Source organism: Uranotaenia lowii, chromosome 3, assembly GCF_029784155.1.
Source record: "Uranotaenia lowii strain MFRU-FL chromosome 3, ASM2978415v1, whole genome shotgun sequence".
Lineage (NCBI taxonomy): Eukaryota > Metazoa > Arthropoda > Insecta > Diptera > Culicidae > Uranotaenia > Uranotaenia lowii.
This window is the reverse complement of record NC_073693.1, coordinates 233826695-233837459: the sequence shown is the minus strand read 5'-3', so window position 1 is coordinate 233837459 and position 10765 is coordinate 233826695. Positions and strand designations below refer to the sequence as shown.

Genomic DNA, 10765 nt, shown 5'->3' with positions numbered 1-10765 from the left:
CAAGCCAGCCAGCATTCATTCAGCAGTCCGTCCGAACGACCGACACCGGAGAAACAGGATTTGCAGAAACCAACTTGACTCTTGCTTGAGCAACGACGACGTCGATATGACGACGATGGTTTTGACTTTTTGCACACTTTTCATCTCATCCCGTATAGTAGTCCAGCAGAGCACAGCAGAAGGTGAAATTGATGAAAATCCTCCACCTGTTCAGACTATTGACTTACCTTCCAAGTTTCCAAGATGTGCCATGCCATGAGCCAAGTATGTTAGTTGAACAACATTTGGTGTACTCACTTCTACCTAATCTTGTACGGAAAACAGCTGGTCGAGTGTGTTGATAAGCATCGGTGCAAAAACAAACGCTCTATCAACACTCTGTATGCATAACAGCTAGTATCACAAGAAAGAAACAACCATATAAAATTACAAGTGATTAATAGTCAATTGAAACTCGGTTGTAAAAAAATTATTCGCTGTAGACAGGATTCGAACCTGTGCGGGTAGAACCCAATGGATTTCAAGTCCATCTCCTTAACCGCTCGGACACCACAGCTGACGATGAATCAGTTCGGTAACCTTGCCGAGCCACTGGAGAAAGGTGCCATCCGCAAAGCGATTAAGTCGCGGTTTTCTAGACTGAATTAATTATCAATTAAAACGATCTGCTCTGCTTGATTCTGCTTGAGCGGTCCATCGTTTTGAAGATGAGACAGTTTTCGCTATCCAGGTGTTCCGTATTATTTCTATTATTATCATAGTAGCTTCAATCTGTGTCCAAAATGAGGGGGAAAATATTAAGCTGAACTTAGAATACAAGCCTCCAAAATAAGTTTCTTTGTGTAAGGGTAAGTCATATTTTAATCATTTGATTTCATTTGAGAATATTTTTTTTAAAGCCTTCGATTTATTAAGAAAAATTCAAATCTACTAAATCTGCCAAACTCTGGCGCAAACTCAAAAATTTCACCCTGCAATGAAAATTAATTTGTGATACAAATCTGATTCCTGCTAACATGATTCAAATTACAGCAAGAATTTTATTTTATCAAAATCAATTCCATTGTTAAAATCCTGTAAATATATTCTTTTTATTCTCATAATAAAATTCAAGTTTTTCATAAGGATTCGTAGTTGGCTTTGGACGAATACGGTCGTGTTTTTTTTCGGTAGCGCGTTCCGTCTCGTGTTCTCATAATTCATAACTCATAACAAATTTTTAATTGTGGATTGAAGATACTTTAAACTTTTTTTTACATAGGAATGTATAAAGTGAAGTTAAGTGAACATATGTGAAGTTTTGGGAACAGCTACACGGGATTCATTTATTTTGATTCGAAAAGTAGTGCTTCATAGAAAAGCAAAGAAAAATGGCTGGCGGTGTGATCTGTTTTTCAATTACGCAGTGCAAAATTCAACGATGCCCTGGTACAATAATGTGTTTTAGTATTGTTGTAAAAAAGACAATCTGAAGGATTTTTCAAATCCTTCAGATGGCCCAGCCTAAGTTAAAGGTCAACGAAAGTGAAAAAAAGTGATTTTCCTGATTGCTGCGATGCGCGTTGCTCACCTTTTAATGAACTTTGGTTAGATCGTTTATATTTTTAAACTTAATGCTTTTACATCATATTTAAATTATTTTGCGTATCAGTCCTATTTGCCAAGTAGGATTTCCCATGTATATATCACCCCCTCCCCCCCCCCCCTCCTTTTTAGCTGAATTGTGGACTTTGATTAAGAACAATTTGATATTTTGAAATTGCGCTAACGATCAAAATTGTAAGTCTGCGATCTCTTGTGATTTGAATTCATTACCGAAATTGCCTACTTGATAATTTATCTTGATTGAAAACTCATTAACGAGCTGAATCTGAATTCTGAATCTGAAATATGAAAGCAGAAAAACAATTTTGATTTTGATAATGTGGATCCAGAACCTCCTCATTCGAAATTAAATATTCAGGATTGAGTTTGAATGAGAAAGACATCTTTGAATCTCAAAAAAGTTATTTAACCACTGTTTACAAGATCGAATGTGTGTATATAACACGTGGGGAATAACATTTTTGCTGCCTATGTTTCAATAACTGATTTTGGATGATTTTGACGCCCTGAATTCAAATCTTTTGTATGATTTTGTCTATCATCTCTAGTGTTTGTTTTATGACGTTTGGATGTTCAAAAATAATCAGTTTTGGGTTAAAATATTCTTTGATAACTGATAAACTAACCAACCTGTAAAATGACAAAAACTGATAATGAATCTCATTATTACCGTTCATTCAATCAAGGATTAAGAATTCCCCTATTAATTCCAGTTTCAGTGACACAATGCTAAAAATGAAATTCCGTCATTTTTAAAAAAATAAATAGAGAATATTATAACTAGTTCTAAAACCTCATAAGATCGTTATTGAGTTTTTGATATTAAAGGTTTTAATTTATTTCACAACTTTGTAGAAGACTGCAAATCGTTTAGACCAGGGATGAGCAACCTTTTGAACCAACGGGCCAAATTGAATTTAAAATCTTATCGGCGGGCCGCACTCAAAATAACACTGAATGATACTGTTTCATAACTTTTTTCCTAATTCTGGCTTATTGTTGTTAAACTAAGGTTGCCAGATTGTCCGGTTTTATAAAAAATTTGGAACCAGTCGGATTTTGTTGAAAAATGTCCGGATTTAATAACTTTTTTTTGGCAAATCAAAAAAAAAAAATGTGTTGTAAATTTTTTTATTTATGCCGCCAAACGAAATTTTTTGAGCGCGTTTTATAGAAACAATTGTGAAAGGTTTTTTAAAGCCTGAACTATTCAAAATATGTCGATTAATTTTGACGATTTTTTTTTTCAATCCTTTCCCTAGAGCTTTTTGAGATGGTAAACTCTGGGCTTTGACAAAATTAGCCCGTATAGTGCCCGGATTTTAATCGTCATTTTTGAAATCCCGGAATGCCCGGATTTTGCCGGGTTTTTATATGAAATTGCTCGGATTTGTCCAGCCCGGATACGTGCTGAAAAAATTCTGTCAACCTTAGGTTGTTAAACCCTTCTTATCCAAATTTATGGATATCTTAACAATAGAGTTATTTAAATTAAACCTAAACCTTTCATAACTACATATTTTTGATGAAAAAATAACACTAAAAAGGAAGAAAATAATGTATTATTTGTTCGAAATTAGTAAAGAGAAGTAAAACACTGTTTTTGCAATCATTTGTTCTTCTGAAAACCATTTGCTTAGCTTTTTTATCAAAACCGTTTTCTGGAGAAAAAAAAAATCATTTTTGGTCAAGTCGGTGGTACTTCCATTTGAATGTCTCTAACAATAACTAATAGTATGAAATACTTTTTTTTAATTTGCTGTCTTCTCAGGGTTCGACGTTGAATCGTTTTTGAAATTTACTGCTTTAAATTTCGCTTTTAAACTGCTCTGTTCTTTTTTAATTTGAAGTTCCGTGAATGATAATTGCATTGAGATTTTGGGCGCTTTTTGAAATTTCTATAATTTGAAAGTTTTTTGCGCAAATCTCGTCAAAGAATTGAATTTACAGTTTTAATTTTTAGTATATAAAATTTTAACAGTTACAGAATTTTCTTAATTTGATTAAAATACTACCGCTGGAATAGGATTTCTGAAGTTGATATATGAAAATTTTATGACATTGATTATGTGAATAAGCATTATGCATTCCCAAAATTAAAAAATCTAGGGGAGATGGGGGCATAATGGCCACCTTAAGGAGAACGGTTATTTAACCATAGAAAATAGCTATAATATGAAGGTTACATTATTGTTTCGTGTTCAGACACTTGAAAAGCCTATTCCCTAACGGGCTGAAACGTGAAAAACTAGATGAAAACGTTAAAAAATGCATTTTAAAATTTTTTGCCAAAAGCTGAAAACCAGCCACTGTGGAGGCATAATGAGAACCCCCCCTGAGGCAGTATGAGCACCATTAATCAGAGCAAGATGTGCGTTTTTGCCGGGGAATCTAGCAGCGAATTCAATTCGATGAAGTCAGGTGAGTCGTAGATTCATCAAACAAAGCAATAACAAAATAATCTAGGTCTGTTTGTAGAATACAAACAATTCACGCACGCTCATACATTATGTGCTTTGTTCGGAGGATGATGCTACTAGAGCCGTATAATGTAACAATAAAAAAATCGATCATGAATTGTGAATGGAAAAAAAATCACCTCGAACAGAAATCTAACTCTAGTATTTTGATTACCTCTCCGACACCTTACCAATAGGCTAAATGGTCGGATGAAAACTAGTCAAGGTGTGGCGCTTTAAATCAATTTTAATTCGCTGCTAGATTCTACGGCAGAAAATGCTCATTATGCCTCGATAATATGGTGCTCTATATGCCCCTAGTCAACAAATTTAAGTAAAAACGTGTTTTAAAATTGATAAAAGTGAAAAATCAAAAAATTTCTGATGGTAAAAATTGAGAAACAATGTGTACATCATGTTGCAGTGCGAACATTATAGATCAAGGTTATTTTAAGATCATAAGAGCTTATTTCGTGGTGCTCAAAAATTATAATATTTTCGTAATTTGAGAACCAAGCTAGTTTTTTTTAAATATCTCTGTAAAGATGATAAGGAGATTCCTTTTTTGTGAAAAATTAATACTATAGGAAGTACGAAACAAATCCTCATCAAAATTTATTTAAGAAAATACGGACTTTCGTAGAAAAGCGTAGTTCTCATTATGCCTCGGGTGCTCGTTATGCCCTCATCTCCCCTATCCATGTTTGCCCTTCCATCATTTTTCGGAACAGAAATATTTCACTTGTTAAAGGTTTAATTTTTTATCAATATTTTAGTGAAAACAGGTGGGGCCCAGAAACCCGAAATTCATATAAAAAAGCTGCCAGGATTTTGCCGCATTTTTTTACATAAGTCTCGAAATTCAACAAAAAATATGTTAGATTTTTATGTTTGGATGCAGGTTTTAGAGTTATTATTTCAAAATGATATTACAATAATTTTTTGAAAGCTTTGGAAAAGATTTCATGAGTTTCGATGAAAAATTTAAGTTTAGTTTTTTTTTCCTTTCATTTTTCTCTTGATTTTTTTCGAATATACCTTGACTTTGCTCAGATTATCCCAGATATTGCCCTGTTTGTCGATTGGAAAACTTGAAAGCAAATTCCCGGTTTTTACAAGGTTTTTTTTAAATAAACGTTGCAAAATCGCCTGAATATGCCTGGTGCGCTGGAATGCTTATTTTATAGCTTTTTGATTTTAGTTTTGCTTTTCCAACCTGCTTCCATGAATTTCAAATTTTAAAGTGGTGGTGAAAAATTATTAAAAAAAAAGTAATCTGAATAAATGAGATAATAATATTGCACTTAAAGAATATAAGAAATGCTTCGAATACTAGAAAAGAGTCAACAATCTGAATGACTGTGGGACAAATGCAAATAACATCAAGTAAAGAAGTGCATATTTAATCATTTTCATCAAATCATTTTTTGGTTTAGATTGCGTTAATAAGTGGGTAGGACCCTTTATGCTGCAATATCCTTCAAAATATCCTTTTCGACAGAACAGGGTATGATTAACAAAAAAAATCTATAACATTTTTTTCAGACGTCGAAATTACTCACAGTATTCGGGAAAGTTAAAAATGGAATTATGTACAACCAAATTCTTTGTAATATTCTACAGTTATGCTAAAAATGTACAATTTTTTAAACAATTGGTGGTAGGGACCCGACAAAAAAAAAACAATTTTTTACCTATTTCCAACAGTTATCCCAAAAACGAGAGAAAAACTGATTTAAAATTTGGATTCAGTGCCCCCAAAATAGTCATAACTAGAGTGTCCTGCCCAAGGGATTGCAGTGGAGAGAGAATTCTTTGCATTTGGAATGGTAATGATCAAAATTCCACAACTGCTTAACAAATTGTAACAATTTGTAACATTTGCAACAATTAGCACATTTTCACTCTCAGAGCACCGGTTTCTATCATTTTAACTGAAACCTTCTAATTCTCTCTAACAAATTGCAACAAATTATAACAAACTCAATCATTGGCTGCAAAATTTGTTTGATCATTGACGATGATTCTCCGTTTATCTCAGTCCCCTGGTCCTACCCTATATCTTCCGACCAGGAATTCCCGGAAAATAAAAAAAAAACGGGAATTCCCAAAGCCAGTTAAAAGTGCTAAATTACTAAAATTTTACACAAACTAAATTGGAAAAGTGCATCAGATTGAGCAAGGAAAACTTAATTTAATACTTAATTTTTTTTTTCTCAAAACTGGTAAATACATTGAATTTTATAAAAAATCTTTTTCGTTCGACAACTTAGTGTTAAAGTAAAAAACGACAAAGAATCTATAAAACTAAACTATTCTATAAACCAAATGAACTTCCGTTTCGCAAACTGTGGAAGGTAGCGAAATCATCGAAAAAAATGGCAAAATGAAACATAAGGATAGTTATCTGAAAATTTATGAGATTTGATGAATAACCTGAAGTCTATCTAACCAACTTCTATCGGTGGCGAAGAATCATTCTCAATTGTTCCAAATTTTTGCAGCAAGTATCAGTCAAGTTTGTCAGTTGAAGTTCTTTGTTTTTTTGGTCTTGAGTTTTATAATTGCTAATAGAATTTTTAAGGCATTAAATAAAATTAAAATTTGAAATACTACTAACTAAACTTTTTTAAACCCGTATAGAAAAGGTTTCGTTTTTAGTAGAGTGTTAAATTCTTCATTTTCATTTTTTCCAGGGATCCCGAGAATTTCCGGAAAAAGGATAATAAAATTTCCCGATTCCCGAGAACTCTAAAATGACTGGGAAACGGACACTCTTGTCATATGAATTTTGATGCCTGTGTAATAGACTGCCCCAAATTTGTATGAGAAATTTCAAATGTTATGCGCTGCAGGCTTAAATTGATCTCAGGCCTAGTACAAGGTCTCATGCCAAATTTGGGCCAGATCGGATCACGGGAAAAGGTCGCTCAACGAGCCTAAAGTTTGTATGGGATTTTGGAAAAAAATTTTCGGGATGAACACGAAAATCCAGTTTCCCGTTTTCAAAAGAAATCGGCCGAAGGGGACCACAGTTATTCATGAAAAACTGGATTTTCATGTTCCTCCCGAACAAAATGTCTCAAAATCCCATACAAACTTTAGGCACGTTGAGCGACCCTTCCCGTGATCCAATCTGGCCCAAATTTAGCATGAGACCTTGTACTAGGCCTAGGATCAAATTAAGCTTGCAGCGCATAACATTTCACAAGCATGTTCATACAAATTTGAGGCAGTCTAGTACACAAGCTACCATTCCATGCGAGTGCTTTCTGCATTATGAGAACAGATCATAACCAGAGCCTTGGATCTGGATGTGAAGCCGGGCATAAGCATGATCAGCATCAGGATGTGGGATCAGGATCCAGAATGAAGTTCTAGGAAAAGTATCCGGGATCAGGATTCAAAATTGAGAATCAGAACCAAGGTCAGAATCTGAGATCAGTAAGCATGAGCATCTGGATTCATCATCCGAAATCAGAATCCAGGATCAAAATCCAAGATCAGGATTTGAATAACAGGATAACGATCGGGCTTTATCATCTGGAATCAGAATATGGGACGAGGGGATCAGGATCCAGGATTGGGATCCAGAATTCAAAATCCGGGATCAGGATCCACGATCAGGATCATTCATCGGGATCGAGGATAAGCATCAGAATCCGGAATCAGGATCAGCTAGAATTCAAGAGCAGACTCCACAATCCGGGATAAGTGTAACATTCAGCGATCAGAGTCCAGGATCAGCATCTAGGGTGAAGGATCAGGATCAGGTTCCGAAAAATCTCCGGAATCGATATTCAGAATCCTAGGACCATGATTTTGTAGTCGGAATCACGAACCATGATCTAGGATCAGGATGCAAGATCAGAATTTGAGATCAAGATACACGATCAGAGTTCAGTATCAGAATCAATATCTATGTTCATGATTTCAGATCAGAATCGGGATCATGATCCAGGCATGATATTATTTCTATTCAGGATCAGGATTCCGAATCCAGAATCAGGATCAGGGTCAATATCCGGATTCAGGATCAACTTCCAGATCAGGAAACCGATTTAATTACGAATCAGAATCCGGAATAGGTATGCGAAAAAAATACAGATTGTTGTTATTCTACATTAACCTTGCGGTCTCGTGTTACATCTAAACTCTTTACCTTTTTCATTTAGGTCTTTGTACGATAACCGATTTATATTTTTTTTAAGAAGACACGAACAAATCTGCTTCAAGCAACTACATCTGATAGGACCTAGGACTATCGCCAGCTGAAGAATCCTTCATTGTCATCAAACTCACATGATGGATGATTCTTCATAGATATTATTTTATCTATCTACACATACTTCATCATAAGCATAACTATGAGGATATTTTTTACCTATGTGAGAAGAAGCATTAGAAATGGAATGGAAAGCTGTTAGGAGAATATCTAAAATGGCTGCGTAATGATTTTTAAATTCATCATTTGCACCTCAGAAGTTTTAAAACAGTAGTTTCTCATTTGAAAGTTAGATTTTTTGTATGGAAAACAAAGCATAAAAACTCCACATCAACGTTTTATATTATTGTAGAATCCGTCTAAGCTTCAGCACCTAAAAAGGCTGTCACTTGCTCTGATCGCTATCTGCTCACCGTTCATAATCATCTTGTAAATGACATTAATAATATCCGCAAGTTTCAGCCAGAGTTCAGATGATGGTGATGGTAGGACGAGGATATTTCGTCGGTCTCTCTTTTTTTCTTGTGGCATTTTTTTTATCCTCTCGCCACTTTAAAGCCAGCAGCCGATCCAGTTTCCGTGATACCTACGGTTTGGTTGAATTGAAACGGAACGGCCACCACCGCGGTGAATGGGCGCGAGAAGGGAGTGTCTGCAAAAACGATTTTGCCATTTTGACCCGCCAGCAAACTTCGGTTGCTACTACACACGGATCCAACTCCGACACTGACAGAAGGTATGTATTTATATACGATTTGACTTGTTCCGTTCCGTTCACCGACTGAAAATTCACTTTGCCTTAGCTATAGGTAGATAGGAACAACGTTCACGCACCTTTACCGTTGACTGGGGCTGGATTGCGATCTGCATTCACTCACATCTGCCGAGTCCAATCGCCGGGGGTTGATGGAAGATATAAAGATTTCAATTTAATCGTAAATTATCGATTAATTTCGTTTACTAAGAAAATGGAACCATAAAAATATGCTTACTAATGACAGTAAGCGAGCGAGAAACTTCTTTGGAGACTTTCGTTTCCGTATCGGATGATTGATAAGTTATTTTGAGCCTTAGTCTGAGAAGAAAAAGTAATTAAACAATCGGGATAATGTACCAAAAACGATGCAATTAACTTTCATTTAATGATGTGCAGATTTTTTCGAATTAACATTCATTCAACAAGCACCATATGAGATTACACTCATTTATGATGTGTCCTACAGTGCGTCGTCGACTGTCCGACAACAGTGTTTCCATCGGCTATCTAAATTGTTTAGTGGTCTGCCTTGCGGTTAGGAGTCTATCTTATCGCGCCTCTACTACTGGTTCTTATCTTAGAGGGAGAGTTTCAGATTGAAATAAAAACATCCGAAGTGAAAATTGTGTACAGAACTATGTTTTTTTTATATTTTTCACTGTGGGAACAGGTCTTTCCATCTCAGCAGTATTGTGATGAATGAAATTTATTATCTGTTGTTAAAATTCTAGTAGATTTACAAGTAAAATTGCGTTAACATACTCAAAATCCAGTGCAAAGTCAAATTTAAGTGCTAGAATAATCTAAAAAAAATGTAAATTTATTAAAGTTCGAAAACAGCTACATTTGAAAAATCGTTAAAAATTCTGTGCTTCGTATTTCAGGGTGGCCAGCGAGTTTCCATTTTCAAATTCCCGGTTTTCCCGATTGAGATTTTATGGTTTTCCATGTTTAAAAATGTGCAAATAAACATGTCCAACGGGTTCTTTGACCTAAAATCAAGATATGTTTAATATGTTTATGCAAGCTTAACGTAAAAGTGAAAGGACTTGTTTTTTTTTAGTTTAATCTTGAACCTCAAACGTTATTCAAATTACGGTGATCGTAATACGGTAAGAAAATAATTCTAGTTGTCCTAACCTTAACCGAAAATGGTTACCTTCTTTCCAGTTTTTCACACCACCTTCGCCTATTATAAGGGAAAATACTATATTTTTATTATTTAGTTTATTATTATAATAGTTCTGATATGATGCCATGTATATAATACTTTTAAAATTTCAAGTTAAAATACCTACTGAATTTTACTATCTACAAATCTGCTGATTGATATTCTGACATTTTACTTCTAAAGTTCTTAAAACAGATTCCGATGAACCTTATTTATGCTAAGCAATCTGAAATTTTATTTTTGATTCTCATATTGTTTACTGAATCAAGTTTTTGATTGGGAACCTTGAAACATTTTTTAACATGCGCTGAGTTTTAGATGCCCGAATCTATTTAGATACCTAAATTCTGGTAAATTTATTTAAATTTTAAGTCTGAATTTTCAGTCCTTTTTAAAAAATGCATGTTCGATTTTTCAATTTGAAATCCGACTAGTTTTAGCGAAAAATGTAAACAAGTATCACACAAAAACTTGGTATCTTGTTACATCTTCTGCCTTCTGTGCGTTTATCAATTAACCGAATAAAATGGTGGCAGTTGAAATTAAGC

The 10765-nt window shown here is 34.5% G+C and overlaps 1 non-coding gene across 1 annotated transcript; it reads right to left on the bottom strand.

Annotated features, from left to right (window-relative positions):
- Nucleotides 1-474: 474 nt before the first annotated feature.
- On the bottom strand, nt 475-556 carry Trnas-uga (transfer RNA serine (anticodon UGA)). Its single transcript has one exon. It is a non-coding gene; the product is annotated as a tRNA-Ser (tRNA).
- Nucleotides 557-10765: the final 10209 nt, after the last annotated feature.